We start from the raw sequence: 14,635 nt of genomic DNA on the forward strand, positions 1-14,635 counted from the left end.
GACCATACTACCCAAAATCGTTTCTACAGCCTCTACTAGAGTACCGTACACATGGACGGACAGACCCCGTCATGCCCAAAATATATACATATATACACAAAATAACATCTCGAAAAAAAATAGCACCTCCGGAATAAAAAAGGAGGGCTTCCGCAGCTTCGGCATAGGCTCCTATGGATCCGTACCGAAATCTCGCCGTCTACCCGTGGGTATGAACACGAGCCGTCCAAAGAAAAGGACGTCGGTACGAATATTGTCCGAGTATGTAAGGCATGAGTGAAATAAATATAATAGGGAAGTCATAATGGCACGAGACGAGGATATAACCTTCGACTAGATACATTTATACATATATTACATACAGCATGTCATATAAGCTACCATGTCGTATAAGCATCATTTTATCATACATGCATTTCCATATCATATATACATCGTCATAGCATACATGCATTACCATATCATACATACATTACCATCATCAATTCACGTCCGGGTACCCATCGTATGCAGCCCACTAGTGGTGACATGTCCGCCCTTTTCGGGGGTTTCCTTTATTACCAAAGCATGTAATCTCATCTACCAATCATATTTCTTCCTTGTCTTTTCCTCGTTCCTTATCCTTAATACCTTACAAACCGTCTTATCAACACATTCATATACATCACAATTCCCTTCTCTTCCGTACTCTTGTCTTAATCTCATTATTACTATCGGCACGACCTTTCAAGTCATATTACAAACCCATATATCATTCTCTTTTTATTTCTGGAAAATTTTCGGCAGAGTTTCCTCTATATTTCTTCTTATCTCAAAACACCGCAGAAATACCAACAATGCCTCACCACAAAATACATATATGCATGTCATATCATATCGCAGCCACACAGGGCTCCCAATATCATCAACAGTACACAAATGATAAACATACCTCGTATGCCCAACTCAAACTGCACCTGTTATACTTTCTTGTTTATTTTCCCCTTTTAATCTTCAACTCGTATTTCAATCGTACTTCAATATCTTACCTGACACATATCTTTCATACCTATGCTTACCTGCGTGCTTTGTACTTTCCGACATCATCAATCACTTTCTTCTATCGATGCCATTCTTCTACTGAAACCAAAGGTCAGTAAGAGAAATCTCATTCCCTATGACTTGGCTCTATGGCACGAACTCAGATATGAAAGAAGAGTAACCAACCTAAATGCCCGGTAGCCTCCTATTTATAAATGTGGCGCGCAACACACCATAAACAAGACTCTACTAGACACGACTTTGACAACCCTAGGACGACTGGCTCGATACCAATTTGTCACACCCTAAATTCCGATAAAGGCATGACGGGCACCCGACCCTTACCTAGGGCCGAGTGAACCCGCAGAATTTTGAAATACATAATCATACTGGGCCCGCAAAATATGTCAAAATGCATAAGGAAAATTTTTCAAATAACAACATACTTTTCGTCTTTTTCAAATCAAATAAAATCTGTAGTCATAACGAATCTGTAACATAGTGCATACGGATACATCGGCTTACATAGCCGATTACAAAACAAATCTGCAGCATAATGCAGAGTAACGTAGCGGCTCGCCTAGCCGCTTACAAAACTGACATATCACACACTCGACACTGTCTGCAAAGTCTCTACCAACATCTCAGATACCATACAAAAGCACTCGGACTCGGCGGCCTCGGAGGAAATGGAGCTCGCCAATCCGAATTTGGAACATCTTGCGCCAACATCATCACCATTCAGCCCAGGTACCGCGTGGCATGAAACGCAGCCCCGAATAAAAGGGGTCGGTACGGAATATGTCTTGAGTATCAAAGCATGAAATACGGACAACGAAGTCATAACCAAAGTCGGGAGTACGGAAAGTGCATAATAGCTTTAATACCGTGTTTGCTTACAGTACAAATCATACATAAGAGGTACGAAGACACATACGATAATCGAAATACCAAATGCTTCGCTTTCTTTGAAAACATTTCTTTCTCGTATATACGAAAATCAAACACATATACCGCGGCCAAATACCCGGCCAATATCACACACATATCTTGTAGTCGAATACCCGGGCATTATCACACACATGTACCGCGGCCGAATACCCATCGGCATTATCACACATATACCGCGACCAAATACCCAGCGGCATTATCACACATATACCGCGGCCATATACCCAGCGGCAATATCAGAATGCACGAGCAAAATCGTGAGTAACCAAATACAGTTTAAAACATTTTCAAAGCCTCAATAGGTTGATCAAAACGAACCACCATTTAAAAGCCGACACAATAGTCAAATCCGAGTTTCCTCCGAGCGTCACTCGAGAACAGTCAACAGAACTTTAGTTACAAATCGGGGTCGTATCAAAATCATTATGTTACAAATCGTAGTTACGTATCAAAATCATATGCGTAGAAAATCCTCATTTCAAACTCGACGGATAAATAAGTAATCATACTCGGGGGTCGGAAAGATAGTCATATTAAGTTCTTTCAACAATAGGTCGTTAAAACCAAACATAGAAAAGTCGCGGGACCTACGAACGAGCATCAACTCAATCCGGGCCCGCCTATGAAAGTTAAAACCATTATACGTTATGAAATCATTTGCGAAAACATCGAAGCGATCCGAGCCTTTCTGTGAAAGTTACGGACGTTCGTAGTTTCGAAATCGTTTAGGAGCAAAACTCTTTTGGAAACAAAACCTTTTATGCAACTTCTGAAATTTAGTCATACAAAAGACACAAGATCCTTTCGGAACAAACCGCATACATAGTATTTCAAATCCAATCGCATCAAAGACATACGGTCCATAGCTTGAACGCATTAAGGATGCCAACATCAAGAAGCAAATATGCATCATAAACATGCTCGTAACTTTGGAATAGAGTTGCCCCCAAGGCTCATAACATATCATACCTTACTCATATCTAAGACATGCCAAAAGAAGGAAAGGTAAGCTTTACATACCTCAATTGCTTCCTGGGCTAACGAGAGTGCCACGAGTACCAGATAATCCAACGAACATTAATCTACACCATATAAATCTTTTACGTCACAATCGAACCGAAATTTAAAGAATTAGATCACTACTACATGTCACCGAACACCTAGTTGGCGTAAAGCTCAACTGCCTTCAGCAATGGTCTTTCAACACTTAATAACCATTATGCTTTCCAACATAAGATGCCATTTTTAGATATATACAATCTGATTCATCACCTATGGGTCAAACAATTTACTCTAACCCATAACTTAACAGTTCAAACCATTTCTCCTTTTAAGAACCCAATTCATTAATACCCAATACGAGATGATATAAAACTCAAATCAAATATCTCAAATATTTATCCATGATCATATTTGAGAGTAGGGTAGAGAAATTACTTCTTGGGGTTCCAACACTAGGATTAAACTTTGAAACCAACTCTTGAAGGTTTCTTGTGGTTGTTGCCATCCTTTGAGGTTGTTCCCACGGACAGCCCTCCTGTTTTTCATGTCACCACGAGCTTGGAAATAATAAGAGCAGCTGCTGCTTTATTTCAGAGAAAATAACCAAACAAAAGGTCGTTCCCCTTCTAAGAAGGACAAAATGAGGCTTGGATATATCTTGGTGTTCATTGAACTGATCTATTTTTCCTCTATGTACAGCCCATATTTATCTCTATGTATATATATGCCTTTGGGCAGCCACTTAATAGCTGGCACCACTTGAAGAGTGCACAGCAAGATTACTTCCAAGTGTACAAGGTTTGGCCCTTTTTAATGGTTAAAACATTAACCTTGTCCCTTTTTCCTTTAAGCCACCGTCCATATACTTTGGGCCACTGACCACTTTCACTAATATTCCTCATTCTTGGATTCATTAATCAATACTTGTATAATGTTAAATCATACACAAATGCTACCAAATTTGTAATTAAAAGTTCTAAAACGTGATTGACATCTCCCCATTTGACCGGTTACACATAATTGATTTCTTGATCTCAATTTACTTAAATAACAATCACCTTTAACATACTCCATATACCCATTACCATAACCATGTGATATGACACTAGTCCATAGCCTCATTTGCCACACATAAAATATTATTTTCAATCATCATCGTCACACTTTTTCGTCTTAAATCATTTCGGGACTTCATTCCTTGTATACACTGAGTTCTTGATTTTCATACTTGAATATGATAAAATTCTCCGGGCTCGGAGTAATTTGCCCCATGTTGGACGGTCCAATTTCTACAGTCCATTATACGAAATATTATAGCTTGGACCGTATTTCATTCAAATAAATTTTGAATCTCGATGAAGCTATTTTCTTCGATTTGTTCAACTTCTAATCCTTACGACAAATTTGTACCATCACTCTAACCACCTATAAGCTTGGGGAACAACTTTATTTCCATTACTAATGTCATTTAACTCATACGTTTTCCAACGCATGAAAACACGGGATGTAACAACTATAGATGTGTTGCTAGATACTCAGCCCATATCTATTCCTCCTTACAGAATGGCACATGCAGAACTGAAGGAATTAAAGGAGCAGCTGAGAGACTTGTTAGAGAAGGGCTTCATCAGGCCCAGCACGTCACCTTGGGGAGCACGGTATTATTTGTGAGAAAGAAAGATGGGTCGGCTATGGATGTGTATTGATTATAGGCGGTGAATAAAGTAACAATAAAGAATAGATATCCCCTCCCCGGGATTGATGATTTATTTGACCGAGTTCTGCGGTGCTAAGTGTTTCTCGAAGATAGACTTGCGGTCAGGCTATCACCAGGTACGGGTAAGAGAGGCAGATATTTCGAAGACTGCATTCAGGACCCGATACGGGCATTATGAGTTTAGAGTGATGTCCTTTGGGCTGACCAATGCTCCAGCAGTATTTATGGATTTAATGAACCGAGTGTTCAAGCCATTCCTAGACATGTTCGTGATTGTATTTAAATGTGATGATATTCTTGGGGCACGGTCTATTCACGATCGAAGAAGAAGGAGCATGACCTACGATCATTTAAGGACGGTGCTTATTTCGGGTGCTCCGGCACCGAGAAGTTGTATGCTATGTTCTCTAAATGTGAATTTACAGTTTGACTTTATAGCGCCTCCCGTAGCATTCTTGGGGCATATTATTGGAGTTATTTATATGGCGTATGGTATTCGGGTCAGATACACGAGAAGATAGACGAGGATGGCTAGTAAAGACTTGGGATAGACCTACGACACCCTGCGAGGTACATAGTTTTCTGGAGCTAGCGAGGATATTACGGGAGATTCGTAAAGAGTTTGCTTCGATTTCGAGGCGCCTTTAACAAGGCTAACTCGGAAAGCTGCTACGATAAGTTCCAATGGACGGCATGCTATGTGAACGAAGATTTCGATTCTTTGAAAGATAAGTTGACTACGGCCCCGATTAAGATCGACTCTTCCTGAGGGACCGGATGGCTATGTCATTTGTTTACCTCGTGATGCTTCCATAGCGGTGTTGGGCTAGGTTGTATTGATGCGAGGTTATATATCAAGGAGTTATAGACTATGCCTCCCGGACGGAGCTTAGAAAACATGAAAGAAATTATCCTACCCTCATGATCTAGAGTTAGCGCGGTAATTCATGCTTCTGAAGATATGGAGGCACTATTTATATATAGTATGTACATGTTGATATTATGGAAGGCTTAAATGGATCACAAAAGTCTCTTGGATATATCCATATTTTATTAAATGGGGGTTAATTGTAAATTATGAGAATTGCATGGATTAAACTTGCCGAAGACACTTAGTCTTATTTTATTGACGAGAAGATGGCTAGAGTTGTTGAAGGATTATGATGTTGATATATATATATATATATATATATGTGGAAGGACAAATATTGTAGCGGATGCACTTAAAGAAAGAGAGTGAAACGTCTATGGGTAGTTTGACGGACGTGCAACCCGAAAGGAAGGAAATAGTCGTTGTGAGATCCCGATCAAGTTGAATGGAAAAGGTGAGGGATATGTCCGTTTGGGTTGTAATGAATGGATGGAATACTGAAATCATGGATGTTGTATGGGCCGAGTATGGGTTGTTGTGTATAAAGATGAGCTAATGTTATTTAGTCGAAGTTCTTTAAATGAATCCTCTATTATGGAAGAGAGGTGTATGGAAATGCGACGCCATATGGAATTGTCGATAATTTATGAAGTTGAAAGAAAGGAATGTATTGTGACCATGTTTGAAGCGGTATTAGCCTAGTTTGGATACAACCGAATGTTTGAAGAAGGAAAGACCCGGAATAATATTGAGCGAGATTACACCGAATGGTAGTGCTAAGGTGAATGAAATGCGATATAGGGGCGGATTATGTGTACTCGGGTTGTTGTTGTTGCGGGGCTACGGCATTTACGGGTTATGGGAGAGGCACACTATGCCTATTTGGTAAATGTGACGATCATCGGGGGTCAACAAAGATGTATCATGACCTCGATGGCATGTTTATATTGGTCGGATGGCATGAAGAAGGACATAGCGCAGTTTGTTGCTCGGCTTCCCGAATTGTATGAACAGTTAAGATCGAGCATCGAAACGAATCCTAGTGGATTATTACGGGAGATGGAGATCCCGACTTGGAAATGGGAAGCAATTAATATGGACTTCATTACGGTTTTTTACCTCGCACTCCACGAAAGTATGATTCCATATGGGATTATTGTAGATGGGCAAAGAAATTTACTAAAAATCAAGCCATCATTTTCTTCCGGTTTTTAAACTACATATTCGGTCCTATGAAGATTATGCGAGGTTATATATCAAGGAGATAGTGAGACTTCACGGGGGGTTCCCACACATCTATTATCTCGCATATAATATTTGATATTGATGAATGTTTATGGTACATAATATTGTTGAGCATATATGTAGAGATCATTCCGGGAAGGGATTGGGGACACGAAGCGAGTCTTATATATATATATATGACATTTCACCCTCGGGGGAGGGACGGGCGGTTTTACGAGCGCCTACACTATTCAGAAACAAGCAGGTAGAAGATATGTTGTGGGCCTGTGTTATTGATTTCCTATAATATTGTCTATGTTTCCAGGTATTACTACGGCGGGAGGATCATTTGCCACTCATCGAGTTTGCCTATAACAATAGCTACCATTCTAGTATCCAGATGGCACCGTACGCAGGCTTAGAGACTTTGTATGGCGGGGAAGTGCGGTGTCACCTATTGACAAAAGTTGGTTTGATGTTGGTGAGGCCAAGTTAATCAGCCAGGAGTTATGGGGTATGATTCAGCGGGGTGTAATGTAAGCCGTTGATAAGGTAAAGCTTATTCGTAGAACGGTTTCTAGTGCCGCAGGTTGGTTTGATGTTGTGAAGTCATATGCAGATAATCGACGTCGACACTTAGAGTTCCAGGTTGGTGATTAGGTATTCTTGAAGGTATCACCCATAAAGCGTGTAATGAGATTCTGTAAGAGAGGGAAGCTTAGCCCGAGGTATATTGGGCCTTATCAGATTATTCGTAGGGTAGGCAAGGTTGCCTTTGAGTTGGACCTACCATCTGATATGGAAGCAGTGCACCCAGTCTTTCACGTGTCGATGCTCCGCAAATGAATTGGTAACCCTTCTAGAGTATTCCCCGTGGAGGATGTCCAGGTAACGGAGGAGTTATCTTACGAGAAGAAACCTATAGCTATACTGGATCGTCAAGTGAGAAAATTACGTACTCAGGATATGGCTTCCGTTAAGGTGTTATGGCGAAATAATAACAGGGAAGATATGTTAAATCCCGTATTTTGTACATTGGTATATTCCGAGCTAACCGTGATAAGTTAAGGACAAGACTACTTCGGGATACGAGGTAGAGACTTTTAACCTCCGATTTTATTTTAAGGCACAAGTTGCTTATAATTTTATTGGTATGGAATATTAAGAAATATTAGGGGTTAAAAGTTAATTAAGGAAAGTTAATATTTCATGAAACAAGACACAAGTGGCTGTGTGGCTTGGGGTGGGCTCCCACCCATGGCTTGGCCAAATTTGATTAATCCAAGCCATGAGTGGGGCATGGTCCACTTGTATAAATTATATATGTAGATGAGAGATGACAAACAAATTATATTCATCATCTTCACAAACTCAAGAAACTTGGAGAAAGAAGGAGAAACTTTTCGACCATAGGCTAGCCGAAATTGGTGCTAGTGAATATTGATCAAAAAATAATTTTCTTCTAGCATTTCAACCAATTGGAAGGTCCTTATTAACGTGGAGTAGTTGTTGGAGCAATCAAACCATTCATTCTTGCAAGTTACAACCCTAGCCAAGTTGAGAAGTTAAGTGGAAAAGGTAAGGATTAATCTTCTTTTACATGTGTTATGGATGGTTTGTACATGTTGTAGTGTGTAGAAATGGATGAAATTCATGAAATCATGCATGGTGATGTTGAGCCGTGTGTGGACGGTTTTTGTAGAATATGGTGAACTAAATTTACTTAGTGTTTTGGTTGTTGTTGTTGTGGATTCTATGATGTAAAATGAAGATTTAATGACTCAAGTTGAGGTTGTAATCGTTTGTGGGTTGTTGTAGAAGCTAATGTGATTTTAATGTAGTTTCTTGTATTTATGAGAATGATGTTGTTAACGTGTGGATTGTTGGTATAGTTCATGAATTTGAAAGAGAGGAATGTGTTTTTGTTGTTCTTATTGAGTTTGGGGAGGTTTCGGGTGGAGTGGTATGTTGGTTGGGTTGTTTTGAATATTGTGCGGATTGTTTGAAGTATTCTTGAGTCTTGTTTGAATGGTTTCGGATTATTACTTGAATGTGTGAGCATTGGTGTTGGCTTGATTGTATGTGGTTGATTTGAATGTAAATGGAATGTTGTCGAATTATGTAGAAAAGAGTTACTAACATTAGAATGCGTTTTGAATTAATTGTTGATGTTGTTAGTATGGTTGTTGGTATTGTTGTTGATGATTTGGCCGAGTTGAATTCTCGGGGTTTGTTGAATTTATAGGGGAAATGCTGCCCGAATTTCTGTAAATAAAGTGCTAGCTTGGGATTGAATTCCTAAGTACCTATAACTAATGTTTAGTATCTAATGACGTTGTTGTAGATCTTGGGAAGCCCGAGACTTAAGTTCGGATTAGCTTAGGAAGAGGATGAGGTATGTAAAGCTTACCCTTCCTTTCTTTTGGCATGTCTTAGATGTAAGTAAGATGTGATACGAGCCTTGGGGTAACTCTATTCATAAGATCCGAGCATGTCTACGATTCTTATTCACTTCTTGATGTTAGCATTCCTAATATAGTCGAGCTATGGTCTTTGTGTCTTTTGTATGATTGGATAGCAAATGTTGCATAAAGAGTTCTTGTTCCTAAAGGATTCTATGTCGAATAAGGTCCCTAACTTTCATAGGCGGGCTCGGATCGCTTCGATACGTTCGTAGAGGGTCCTAAAGCGAATAAAGTCCGTAACTTTCATAGGCGGGCTCGGATTGGTTTAATACTTGTCCGTGGTCCCCGAGACTTTCCTTTGTTTAGTTCTAACGACATTAGAAAGAACTTAACATGACTATCGTCTTAACCCTCGAGCGTTGATTACTTATTTATCTATTGAGTCTGTAATGATGATTTATATGCATTTGGTTACTCACTACTCTGCTCGTGCATACTGTTGTTACATCTTTCGCCGAGTCCCGGGCCGGTTATGTCATCGTGCACTCTTTCACTGCATGGTTCACCGAGTCCCTCGCTTGAGGGGCCGGGTACCGTGTATATATATTCGTATGATGTGTTATGGTGTTATGATGTGTTATGGTGTTATGATGTGTTATGGTGTTATGATGTGTTACGGAGTTATGTAATATTCTGGAGTATGATGTGTTATGGCGCCAAAGACGGGGTGGCGACCATGTTCTGTCCACCGAGCCCCATAATGGGCCGGATATGATATATGATATTGACATGCATGATTTGTGTTTCAAAAGTAAGCATTCTGGTATTCTGGATATTGTACTTATTTTTTTATATTTTATTTTGTACTTCTTGTTCCGGTTATGATCCCGTTCTTATGTATTTCATGCTTTATATACTCGCACATATTCCGTGCGACCCCTTTCTTCGGGGGCTGCGTTTCATGCCCGCAGGTACAGATGCTCGATTTGGTGATCCGACAGCTTAGGATATCTATTATGCCATCTTGGAGCGCTCCCTTGTTCCGGAGCCCATATTTTGGTACAGACTCTTTCGTTGTATATGTGTACGTCTATTCAGGGGTACGGCGGGGCCCTGTCCCGTCATATGATTCTCGTCATTGTTACTCTTAGAGGGTCTGTAGACATATGTGTGGGTTGTGAATAGTTACTTGTTCGGTTATGTCTGTGTGATTTATGTTTTGGGCGGTCCCATCCGCCGTGGCGTTACTTATCGGCTTGCGTATGTATATATATGTTTTGGGACGTTGTGTTTTATGACAGCCTTGCCGGCTTCCGTGCGATATATATGTTTATATGCGACAGTTTGAGATGACGTCTGACCTTTGTATATGTATAAGTTATTTGTATGTCGATTCTGGTTAAGGGGTGTGTACGAGTGTCCTGCTCGGGCACTAGTCACGGCCTACGGGGTTGGGTCGTGACAAAAGTGGTATCAGAGCGGTTCGTCCTCGGAGTGTCTACAGACCGTGTCTAGTATAGTCTTGTTTATCGGTGTGTTGTGCACCACATCTATAAACAGGAAACTACAGGACATTTAGGATGTTATCTTTCCTTCTTATTCTAGATCGTGCGATAGAGCTGTATTATCAGGATGATTCCTCCCTAACGAATTGTTATGTTTACAGTGATGCCTCCAAAGAAGGCGACAGCTGCCCAGAAGGGCAAGTCAGTACACGAGAGACTAGACAGGCCCGGAGAGTTACCAAGGCCCGTGCTCAGCCTGTGCCGGAGGTTGTGCTCCCGTCAGCGAGCTCTGCTACACCGCCACTACCAGAGGAGCTCGGATTAGCAGCAGCTGCAGGTCAGGAGGCGGCTCCACCGCCAGCTCCCGGGGTTCCAGTACCCGGGCCTCCAGCTCCTCAACCAGGGGCGGAAGATAGGGCTATTAGAGATGCAGTCCAGTTGCTGACCAGATTAGTGGCGGGACAGGCTCGCAGGCACGGATTAGGGGCCGACTATGCAGACAGACATGATAGTTTGAGGGCCAAGTCAGGAAAATTTCCTGACTTGTAATCCTCCAGATTTTTCCCGGTAGAAGCCCGAGGATGAACCCCGAGATTTATTCGGCGGATGCGGCGTACGTTACGGATAATTAAGGCTTCGAGACTGAGTCTGTCGAGCTGGCTTCATATCGGTTGCGTGATGTAGCTGTTAATTGGTATGAGTCCTGGGAGTTGTCTAGGGGCGAGGGTGCTCCTCCAGCGGTGTGGGATGAGTTTACAGAGGCCTTTCTTGGCCACTTTCTGCCTCCAGAGATGCGGCGAGCTAGGGTTGACAGATTCCTGTAGTTGAGACAGAGGGGCAGGAGCGTTCGAGAGTATAGTCTAGAGTTTGACTCATTGGCTAGACATGCACCCACTATTGTAGCTGATATGACCGATAGGATGCATCGATATATGGTGGGGTTGGATCGTTATTTGGTTGATAGTTGTATGGTGATGGCTTCCTAGCCAGGGATGGATATTGCTCGGGTACAGGCGTATGCCCAGGGGATGGAGGATCGACATAGAGGGCGTCAGCCCGACAGAGATCATGACAGGAGCCAGCCCAAGAGGGCTAGATCGGCCCTCGGCTATTCCGGGAGTCTCGAGGTAGCGTGTAGCCTTCAGCGAAGATAGCATATCCTTCCCGGCCAAGACGGAGTACATCCCCACGGTTTACGGGTAGGAGATCCGACAAGACAGGTATTCGGGAGCTGGTCGAGCTCCGTGGCTTCGGTTCGCGAGTGGACAGAGGTTCCGGTCAGTCGAGGCCACCCATACCTCGGTGTTCTCACTATGGGAGGCATCATCCAGGGGAGTGTTACCGTGCTACGGGTGCTTATTTTTCTTGTAGCCGTCAAGGCCATATTATGAGAGAGTGTCCGTATGGGAGTAGTCCGTGTGGTGGTGCGGCTCACCGGGGTCGATTGCTTCGGTTCATCTTCCTCTTCGTAGCTATACGCCCTATGGGGGCGGGTATGTCCGACACCCAGGCCGCGGTAGAGGTCGTGGCGGATCTTCCGCTTCTAGCGGTCCCTCGAACCGCATATATGCCTTGGCTAGCCCATGACAGGATCAGGAGGCGTCACCAAATGTGGTTACAGGTATATTATTGATCTTCTCCCGAGATGTATATGCATTGATAGACCCAGGCTCTACTTTATCGTATATTTCTCCCCTTGTCGCTAGTAGAATTGGGATAAAACCTGAACCGATAGAACCGTTCGAGGTAGCTACACCGATAGGAGATTCTGTTATCGCAAGGCAGGTATATAGAGATTGTTCGGTAATTATATGTGGCCGTTGCACCAAAGCAGATCTGATAGAGCTGGATATGACTGAATTCGATGTTATTATGGGTATGGATTGGCTAGCTTCTTGTTATGCCAACGTTGACTGTCAGAAGAAGGTAGTTCACTTTCAATTTTCAGGGGAGCCCGTTATAGAGTGGACGGGAAATACAAAGATCGCCGAGGGGTAAGTTTATTTCATACCTCAAGGCAAGAAGATGGTTAGAAAGGGTTATATTTATCATCTAGTTCGTGTATATGACTTGAAAGTGACACCGACTCTTCGATCACCCCGTGGTTAATGAATTTCCGTATGTATTTCCGGATGAACTTCTAGTGTCTTCCTCCCGAGCGGGAGATAGAGTTCACTATAGATGTGGCCGGACACTCACCTATATCTATTCCTCCGTACGTAATGGCACCTACTGAAAGAATCCGAAGGAACAGCTGAGGGATTTGTTAGAGAAGGGCTTCATTAGGCCCAGCACATCACCTTGGGGAGCGTCGGTGTTGTTCGTGAGAAAGAAAGATGGGTCGCTGCGGATGTATATTGATTATAGGCAGCTGAACAAGGTGACCATAAAGAATAAATATCCCCTCCCTCGGATTGATGATTTATTTGATCAACCATGCTAAGTGTTTCTCGAAGATAGACTTGCGTTGCTATCACCAAAGCGGGTAAGAGAGGCGGATATTCCAAAGACTCATTCAGACCCAATATGGGCACTATGAGTTTAGGGTGATGTATTTTTGGGACCAATGCTCCACAGTTGTTTATGGATCTGATGAACCGAGTATTCAAGTCGTTCCTAGATATGTTCGTGATTGTATTTATTGACGATATCCTAGTCTATTCACGATCAGAAGTGTCACACCCTTAATCCGATAGGGTGTGATGGGCACCCGACCCTTACCTAGGGCCGAGCGAACCCGCAAACTTTCGTAATACACATAATCATACAGGTCCCGTAAAACGTGTCATAAGTTCATAATGAAAAATTTTCAGAAAACGAACATGCCTTTTATCTTTATCAAACAAATAAAATCTGTAGTCACAACAAATCTGTAACATAATGCATTATAATACACCGGCTTAGATAGCGTCACATACCGACGTTTTATACACACGACACTTGAAAGTCTCTAACATAATTCCGGACACCACAACAAAAGCACTCGACCCAAAGAACACTCCGGGAGGAAATGGAGCTCGCCAATCCACTCGGAACATCTTCTACTAACATCTTCTACTCATCCGTAGGTACCGCGTGGCATGAAACGCAGCCCCCGAAGAAAGGGCTGACATATGTACCGAGTATGCAAAGCATGAAATACAAACAACGAAGTCATAACCGAAGTCGGGGTACGGAAAGTGCATAATAGCCGTAATACCCAAGTGTTTGCTTCTCCGCCGTACAAATCATACATAAGAGGCGAGTAGACACATACGATAATCGAATGCCAAGAGCTTCGCTTTCTTTGAAAACATTTTTGTCTCATATATACGAAAATCAACACATATACCGCGGCCAAATACCCAATGTCAATATCGACACATATAACCGCCATATACCCAGCGGCATTATCGATGTATATACCGCGGCCATATACGAAGCATTATCACGTATATACCGCGGTCAAGAATCCGCCGGTTAATATCACACATACCGCGGCCAAGAATCCAGCCGGTTAATATCACACATACCGCGGCCAAGAATCCAAATGGATCACACAACATACCGCGGCCAAGAATGGTCAATATCACATATACACATATACGCGTCCAGAACCCGCGGTCTCCGAATATCGTATACAACACAAACACTTACAAAGACCCAACAGATAATCAAAGTGAACTATCGTTTATAAGCCAAAACAAGAGTCAAAACCGATTTTCCTCCGAATATCACTGAACATATCAAACGAACTTCGAAACCATAGTTACGTATCAAGATCATGTATATAAAAGTCCTTATTTCAAACCCGACGCTTAAATAAGTAATCATACTCGGGGGTCGGAAAGATAGTCGTATTAAGCTTTTTCGAAAAGATAGGTCGTTGGAACCAAACATAGAAAGTCGCGGGGCCCACGGACGAGCGTCCTACTCATGAATCCGGGCCCGCCTATGAAAG

Source organism: Lycium ferocissimum, chromosome 12 (assembly GCF_029784015.1).
Source record: "Lycium ferocissimum isolate CSIRO_LF1 chromosome 12, AGI_CSIRO_Lferr_CH_V1, whole genome shotgun sequence".
In the NCBI taxonomy this organism is placed as follows: domain Eukaryota; kingdom Viridiplantae; phylum Streptophyta; class Magnoliopsida; order Solanales; family Solanaceae; genus Lycium; species Lycium ferocissimum.